General features: G+C 50.9%; 1 pseudogene; it reads left to right on the top strand.

Annotated features, from left to right (window-relative positions):
- The first annotated feature begins 389 nt into the window (after positions 1-389).
- LOC143169375 (feather keratin Cos1-1/Cos1-3/Cos2-1 pseudogene) lies at positions 390-695 on the top strand (annotated as a pseudogene).
- Positions 696-8,761: the final 8,066 nt, after the last annotated feature.

Below are 8,761 nucleotides of genomic sequence, written 5' to 3'. Positions count from 1 at the left end.
CCGCTCTCCCATCCACTTCTCTCGCCTCCTTCTCCTTGGGAACAGGTGAGTCTGAAGCCCCTTCTCCTCCTCTTCCAAAGTGAGATCTTGTCTCGATGGACATCTCAGCTGATATTGTCTTTGTCCTGTGCTGGGCCCTGGAGCTCCTTGTTATGGCAGAGGGTTGTGGGGACAATGTGTGCTAGAGAGAGGCTGGGATGTGGCTGAGGGGGCTCTTGGTTTAAGAACTAGGAGAGAGCAACCTGGGCCAGGTTGGGCAATGAAGACCATGTAGCTCCTGGCACAGTTTCCAGCTCCTCAATCAGTACTGGCCTTGGCTGCTCCTCACTCACACCTGTGCTCTGCTTCCTCCCTACCCTCTCTCCCAGGTACACCTCATACCCAGAGACATGTCCTGCTACAACCAGTGCCTGCCATGCCGGCCCTGTGGCCCCACCCCACTGGCCAACAGCTGCAATGAGCCCTGTGTCAGGCAGTGCCAGAACTCCACTGTTGCCATCGAGCCCCCTCCCGTGGTGGTGACCCTGCCCGGCCCCATCCTCAGCTCCTTCCCACAGAACACCGTTGTGGGCTCCTCCACCTCCGCTGCTGTGGGCAGCATCCTCAGCTGTGATGGAGTGCCCATCACCTCTGGTTGCTGTGACCTCTCTGGCATTTCCAGCCGCTACAGTGGCAGAAGGTGCCTCCCCTGCTAAAGATGCTGGGCAAGCTCCAAGGAGACACCTTGAGGAACTCAGAACATGGTGCTGGGCAGAGGACCAAGATTTTTTTGATGTTGTTATCAGGTTAGCTGAATGGCTTTGCTTTCTTTCCCTTTTCCTTGTTTGCTTTGGTTCCCCTTGGCAGCAAGGTCCCACCACGGCCAGCCTGGTGGGGACCATCTGTCTCCTCTCCCTCTATGGGGCGGAGAGACAGACATCATGCAGGAACTTCTCCACGGCCAAGGAGCGCAGACTCTTGGCTTCCCCCAGGACTCTCTGCACTGGCAGCCCCCACTCTGCATGAGTTTTTTTCCCTCTTTTGACTCATTAAAGTTCTGCTGCATTCAAGCCTGGCCTCCATGTGGTCCTTCCCTCTGTGGGCACTCCCCAAGCTGCCAAAGGAGAAGGGTGTTGCTGAGAGGTGGAAGGGGGTGAGGGCACAAGGAGACCCCTCTCCATTCACAGAGGAATAGGAGGTTGGGGCACCCTGCCGTGGCTCCTCTTTTGGGCACCATCCCTTGGAGCTGAGGAAGACATCCCTGGCTGCTCTGCTGCCAGTGACCATCAGGCCTTGCCTTGCTGTGTGTCTGCCCACAAATGGCCAGAAAGGCAGGAGTCCCTGAGGGGTCAGCAGCCCCTTGAGCTCTTGAGGAAGGGTATTCCTCTAGCTATGGCTGCACTGGGGTGGTGGGTGTGAGGCATTGGGAGATGATTTCTTTTGCAGAATGGCAGGCATGGTAAAGCAGGGAACAGCCCTTGGGATGGCCCGTAGCTGCTATTCCAGTTTCCTCTCCCCTCCACCACCCAATCTAGGGGCCATGGCCAGCACGCATGGGCAGGAGTAGCAGGGAAAGGTCACCTATGTCGCTGAATGTGTCGAGACTGTGAATTGGAGCTAAGCATGTGGGAGCTGAGGGCAGTCAGCACAGAAATGGGGGCAGTGAAACGGTGTATTTCTGATGGAGACCAAATCACTCTGATACAGAGTGTGCAGGAGAACAGAATAGACTATTTCAGGTGGAAGGGACCTACAACGACCATCTAGTCCAACTGCCTGTCCACTTCAGGGCTGAAGAAAAGTTAAAGCATGTTATTAAGGGCATTGTCCAAATGCCTCTTAAACACTGACAGGCACGGGGCATTGAGCACCGCTTTGGGAAGCCTGTTCCAGTGTTTGACCAGACTCTCAGTAAAGAAATGCTTCCTAATGTCCAGTCTGAACCTCCCGTGGCACAGCTTTGAACCATTCCCAGGCGTCCTATCACTGGATCCCAGGGAGAAGAGATCCGCACCTCCCTCTCCACTTCCCCTCCTCAGGAAGCTGTAGAGAGCAATGAGGTCGCCCCTCAGCCTCCTTTTCTCCAAACCAGACAAACCCAAAGTCCTCACCCACTCCTCACAGGACATACCTTCCAGCCCTTTCACCAGCTTTGTTGCCCTCCTCTGGACACATTCAAGTATCTTAACACTCTTTTTAACTTGTGGGGCCCAGAACCACACACAGTAGTCAAGATGAGGCCGCACCAATGCTAAACACAGTGGCATAATCACCTGTCTTGACTGGCTGGTTGTACTGTGTTTGGTGCACCCCCGGATGCGGTTTGCCCTCTTGGCTGCCAGGGCACACTGCTGACTGCTATTGAGCCGGCTGTCCACCAGCACCCCCACATCCCTTTCTGTAGGGCTGCTCTCCAGCCACTCCTCTCCCAATTTATAGTTATGCCTGGTGGCACTCCGTCCCAGGTGCAGAATCCAGCATTTGGTGTTACTACATTTCATGCTATTAATGATTGCCCAGTGCTCCCATTTATCTAGATCCCTCCACAAGGCCTCTTGTCCCTCAGAAGAGTCAACAGCACCTCCCAGTTTGGTATCATCAGCAAACTTGCTGATGGTGCATTCAGTGTCCACAAATGGACAGTCACTGTTCCCACACTCGTGGTCCTCCTACTCAGAGGACGGGGCAGCCCAAGGTCTATCAGTATTCTTAAAGAATGAGGCAAAAAAAGCATTGAACGCCTCCGCTTTTTCTTCATCCCTATGAGTCAGGTGACCATCTTCAACAAGTATCGCTCCAATGCTTTCTTTAGACCTCCTCTTGCTAGTGACATATTCAAAAAGCCTTTCTTGTGCGACATAATGCTGGCCGATTTCAACTCTGAGCTTTGGCCTTACCTGTCTTCTCCCTGCGTATGCGAACCGCAGCTCTGCAATCTTCCTGCGAAGCCTGACCTTCCTTGCAGAGATCATACAATTTCTTTTTCCACGACATTCGGTTCCATGCGAAGAGTTCCCTGTTCAGCCAAGCTAGTCTTCTGCCCCGCTTGCTTAACTTGAGACACAATGGAATTGCCTGCTTCTATGCTTTTAAAAGGTGGTTCCCAAAGTCCTTAGTCGCTACTACCAGGAGCCCTTTCACGAGCTTTGTTGCCCTCCTCCGGATGCATTCAAGGACTTTCATAACCTTCTTAAATTGTGGGTCCCAGAACTGCACACAGTATTCAAGGTGAGGCTGCACCAACGCTGAATACAGTGGGATAATCACCTCTTTTCACTGCCCGGTTATACTGTGTCTGAGGCACCCCAGGACGCAGTTTGCCCTCTTGGCTGCTCCTGCTGACTCCTCTTCAGCCTGCTGTCAACCAGCGTCGCGGATGCAGTGAGACTGCACTTCACTCGTAAAGGAGAAGCAACAATACACTTTATTGATAGAAAACAGTGAGTTACAGTGTGAGTTAACAAAGTCCAATGGTAAATGCGACAGCGATTTAACAAGATTTGATGGCAAGGTACACTTGATTACCGACTGCATAGAGGACAGGGTCAGACAAAACTGTCATATTTGCACATCAGCAAGTCATTTGAGTCAAGGCTCCAGGCAGCCTTTGGCTACTGTGTTGCCATCCCTCCCCAAAGGCCAGCACAAGCTGGATGCAGCCACAACGACCCCCACTGGTGGTCACTGCTTACACGGGCAGGGGTGAGCACACCACCACAGCCAGCACCCCCAGATCCCTTTCTAAAGGGCTGCTCTCCAGCTGCTCCTCTCCCAATTTATACTTGTGTCTGGCCTTACTCCGTCCCAGGTGCAGAATCTGGCATTTAGACTTGTTAAATTTCACCCCATTAATCATAGCCCAATGCTCCAATCTACCTAGATCCCTCCACAAGGCCTCTTGTCCCTCGAGAGAGTCAACAGCACCTCCCAGTTTGGTATCATCAGCAGACTTGCTAATGGTACATTCAACTCCTACATCCAGATCGTTGATAAAAATACTCAACAGAACTGGCCCTAGACTTGAGCCCTGAGGAACACACTACAACTCTTTGAGCCCTGCCATTCAGCCGGTGCATCACCCAGTGCACCGTGTACCTGCTCATCCCACAGATGGACAACTTGTCCAGAAGGATGCTGTAAGGGACACTATCAAAAGCCCAATTAAAACCCAGAAAAACTACATCCACCACCTTCCCTTCATCCACTAGGCGGGTGACCTTATCACAGAAGGAGATCAAATTAGTTCAACAGGACTTTCCCTTTGTGAACCCATGTTGACTGTGCTGATGATTGCATTGTTCTTTAAAACGCCTTTCAGTAGCACGCAGTCTGATCTTCTCCATAACTTTTCCAGGAACTGAGGTTAGACTAACAGGTCTGTGGTTTCCTGGGTCTTCCCTCACACCCTTCTTGTAAATGGGAATAACATTGGCCGGCTTCCAGTCAGCAGGGACCTCCCCAGACTCCCAAGACCTTTGGTAGATGATTGAGAAGGGTCCTGCCGTAACATCCACCAGCTGCTTCAGTAGTCTGGCATGAATCCCATCTGGCCCCATGGGCTTGTGAACATTCAACCGATATAACCGGTCCCTTAAAATTTCAGTGTCCACAAATGGAAAGTCACTGTTCCCTCAGTCGTGGCCCTCTGACTCAGGGGACCGGGCAGCCCAAGGTCTATCAGTATTCTCAAAGAGTGAGGCAAAAAAAGCATTGAACGCCTCCGCTTTTTCTTCATCCCTATGAGTCAGGTGACCATCTTCAACAAGTATCGCTCCAATGCTTTCTTTAGACCTCCTCTTGCTAGTAACATACTTAAAAAAGCCCTTCTTGTTATCTGAAACAACACTGGCCAGTTTCAACTGTAATCGAGCTTTGGCCTTACCTGTCTTCTCCTTGCATACACAAATGACAGCTCTGTAATCTTCCTGTGTAGCCTGACCTCGCCTCCGGACTGTACAATTTCTTTTTCCTTCTGAGCTCCACGAGGAGTTTCCTGTTCAGCCACGCTGGTCTTCTGTCCTGCTTGCTTGACTTATGACACAATGGAATTGCCTGCTCCTGTACTTTTAAAAGGTGGTTCTTAAAGACTGAGCAGCAATCGTGGACTCCTAAGCCCTCAAAGGAGATTCCCAGGGTACTCTGCTAAAGAGCTCCCCGAACAGCTGCAAGTTTGCTCTCCTGAAGTCCAGGGTAGCAACTCTGCTGTCCTTTTTTCTTATTACACTGAAAAATTTAAACTCAACCATTTCATGATCACTGGGGCCAAGACAGCCACCTACCATCCCATGCCCCACGAGTCCTTCTCTATTCACGTGAAGATCAGCAAGGACGAGGGTACTGGGTGCACTTCCCAAGAGAGCTGCAGGCAGGTGCAGAGCTCTTGACTGCTTCAGTCGTCCCCCCAGAGAGTTTGTGCTCAGGAATTCGCTGCCATTCTGGGGGGAGCGGATTTTTTTACATGTAAATCTCACCCCTTCTGATCGGTGGAAATGCCTCTTGGCAGCCGCTACAGTCTCATATCCTATTTCCTGCATGAAAGTCCAAATGTCTTCACAGAAGCGTACAAGTGGAAGAATGGAAATCCCCATACCAATGTTCTCCACCAGGGAATTACGGCTCATGAAGCTTATCTCAGAATGACTGGAGGCCAAACTTTTATAAAGGCATTTCACTTCCATGTCCAAAATCTTTTTTTCCCTAGCCATGCTGTTAATAACCATCATCTGCAGCAGCGCAGTTGGACTTCCTGACCCTACCACAGTAAACCTTGTCATTAGCAGAAGGTATGTCAGGCCCTTCTTGATGATGATATCATCTGCAATTATCCTTGTTGAAGAGGGAGGGATGGCATGTCTTCTGAGAGACGAGTAAGCTCTTTGGCCAGAGCTCTGCCAGAGCGCTGCTACTGGCTCTTGGCATGACCCCTGGTTTGGCTGCCCAGCTGAGGAGATCCTGGAAGGGTAGGAAAAGGGCAGCCAGTTTTACACTTGAAACTAACGGCCTTGTTGCCAGAGGTTGTTTTATTTTATGGTGATTTAAAACATCTACTGACAGAGCAGCGGCTGTTCTTCACACCGCTCTTACTCCCCTGCTGAACCCCTCGATCTACACCCTAAGAAACACGGATGTGAGAGCTGCTAATATTTGTTCACTGGCAACACTGGCTGGGTTGTAGTGTTTGACAGTAGTAATGATGACTAGATCTGTTTCCTTTTGATGAAAATGCTCTGAAAGCATGACTGACCAAAATGGGGTAACCCTTGGGCGGATGGGGTCTGTGCAGTGTCCTGTGCCCTGGCAAGGGGGCAACAGTTTTTCACTGTGCTGTGGGAGTGACTGAGCACTGGCACGGGTTGCCCAGGGAGGTTGCCAAGTCTCCTTCCTTAGAGATACTCAAAATCCACCTAGACCTAGTCCTGGGCAACTGGCTCTAGGTGGCCCTGCTTGAGCAGGGGGGAGTCGACCCAGATGACCTCCAGAGGTCCCTTCCAACCTCAGGTGTTCTGTGAGTCTCTCATTCTGTGAGAGCAGCTGATGGTGAGCAGATCAGGGGTCCCAGGATCTGAAGGGATGCAAGATCTCCTATACTATCCTCTTTCTTTCTAGCCTTAGCGCTAATAAATGGCATTTTAAGGAATGCTTTGAAGAGGTTGAGTGCCTTTCTTCCTGGGATCAGTCAGTATCATTTCTGGTGCCCCAGACTCAGTGTTTGCAGCCTGTGGGGAGTCTGGCTTGTCGCAGGCGCACCACGCTCTGCTGGCGTGCGAATACATCGCTGAGGTTCCACTCCCTTTGCAGAGCTGGGGCTAGACCCACACCCCCCGCCTCAAGGAGGTCACTTAGGACAGCCGGGAGAATCTAAGGCTGCAAGAATGTTCTCACTTCTAATGTGGGGATTCTTTGTGGCTGCAGCAATATGGATGTCTCTACTTTTTACGTTGTCCCTGACACACAGACTTGGGACACGGAGAGGCACCCTGGTTCTCAGTGGTGTGTGCACGTGTACGTGCTCACATACATGTTCCTCTGGCTGTGCTCATGTGCGCATTTGCACATACGTGTGTCTGTGTGTGTGCGCACGTGCGTGCCTGACGTAATGCACATGCAAGCGTGAGTGTGCACAAATATGGGGAGGTGTGTGTGTCTTTGGTCGCATTGGTTCATGAGCGTGTATGTGTTTTAGCACACGCACGTGCCTTCATGCAGGTGAGCATGGATGGGAGTGACATTGGTCTGCATATATGTAAGTGTGTGAGCATAGATGTGCGTGGCTATGTGCTTTTATGTGTGTACCTGTCTGTACATGAGTGTGCACGTATATCTGTATGCAAACACATGCGTGCAGGAGCATGCATATGTGTCAGCATGTGTGTTTGAATATCTGTGCATCCATCATGTTGGTATGGGGGGTTGTTGTGGTTTAACCCCAGCCGGCAGCTAAGCACCACCCAGCCGCTCGCTCACCCTCCCACCCCCCTGGTGGGATGGGGGAGAGAATCGGAAGAGCAAAAGTAAGAATACTCGTGGGTTGAGATAAGAACGGTTTAATACGTGAAATATAATAATAATGGTAATAATAATGATAATGATAATAATAATATATTAATAAAAATAACAATAATAAAAATGTAATGGAAAGTAAAAGAACACGTGAGGGAGGGGTGGAAAAACAACAGGGAAAGGAAAAAGAATTGATGTAACTGCTCACCACCCGCCGACTGACGCCCAGTCAGTCCCTGAGCAGCGATCGCTGCCCCCTGGCCAACTCCCCCCAGCTTATATACTGAGCATGACGTCATATGGCATGGAATATCCCTTTGGCCAGTTTGGGTCAGCTGTCCTGGCTGTGCCCCCTCCCAGCTTCTTGTGCACCTCTTCGCTGGCAGAGTATGGGAAGCTGGCAAGCCCTTGACTTGGTATAAACACTGCTTAGCAACAACTAAAACATCAGTGTGTTAGCACATTATTCTCATGCTAAACCCAAAACACAGCACTATGCCAGCTACTAGGAAGAAAACTAATTCTATCCCAGCTGAAACCAGGACAGGAGTGGCTCTGCCTGTGTCTGCACATGGGCTCCTTTGGAAATGTGTGTGCACACACCTCTTTAGAAGGGGACACGTACGAGTTACTCTTTGGGTACGTGCAAGCTCACGTGTGTGGTTGTGCCCATGTGTGTGAGATTGTGTGTGCACCCATATCGGCGTGTACGCATGCCTGTGAGTGTGCTTACCTCTGTGTGCGTATAGGTTTGCGTGTGTGTGCACCCATGAGGGTATGTCAAAGGTCTTGCTAAAGTCAAGGTACACCACAGCCAGTGCCCCTCCCCTTCCCCACAGTGCCAGTCACCTCCTCATGGAAAGCAAGGAGGTTGGTGAGACATGATTTGCCCTCAGTAGACCCATGTGAGCTGCTCCCAATCCCCTTCTTGCCTATCATGAGTTTAGAAAAGGCTTCTGAAAGTATTTGCTCCATCTTCTTTCCAGGGACTGAGTAGTGAGAAGTGTGAGAGTAGTAGGGAAGTGTGAGAGCCTCCCCTGGCATGCTGTCCCCCATGCATGCCACTTCTACCCCTTGTGCTCTCCGTTCTCTTCAGTCCATGGTAGACCTCCCCCTCCATACCTACTGGGAAGGAGGAGTTTAAAGTAGGTATGGAGGGGGAGGTCTATCATAGACTGAAGAGAACGGAGAGCACAGAGCCTTCTCCTCTCCAGGCTGAATAAACCCCACCTCTCTCAGCTTTCCTTCCTAGGAGAGGTGTTCCCACTCTCTGAACATTTCG

Source organism: Aptenodytes patagonicus, chromosome 20 (genome assembly GCF_965638725.1).
Source record: "Aptenodytes patagonicus chromosome 20, bAptPat1.pri.cur, whole genome shotgun sequence".
Classification (NCBI taxonomy): Eukaryota; Metazoa; Chordata; class Aves; order Sphenisciformes; family Spheniscidae; genus Aptenodytes; species Aptenodytes patagonicus.
This window is presented reverse-complemented; position numbering and strand designations above follow the sequence as displayed.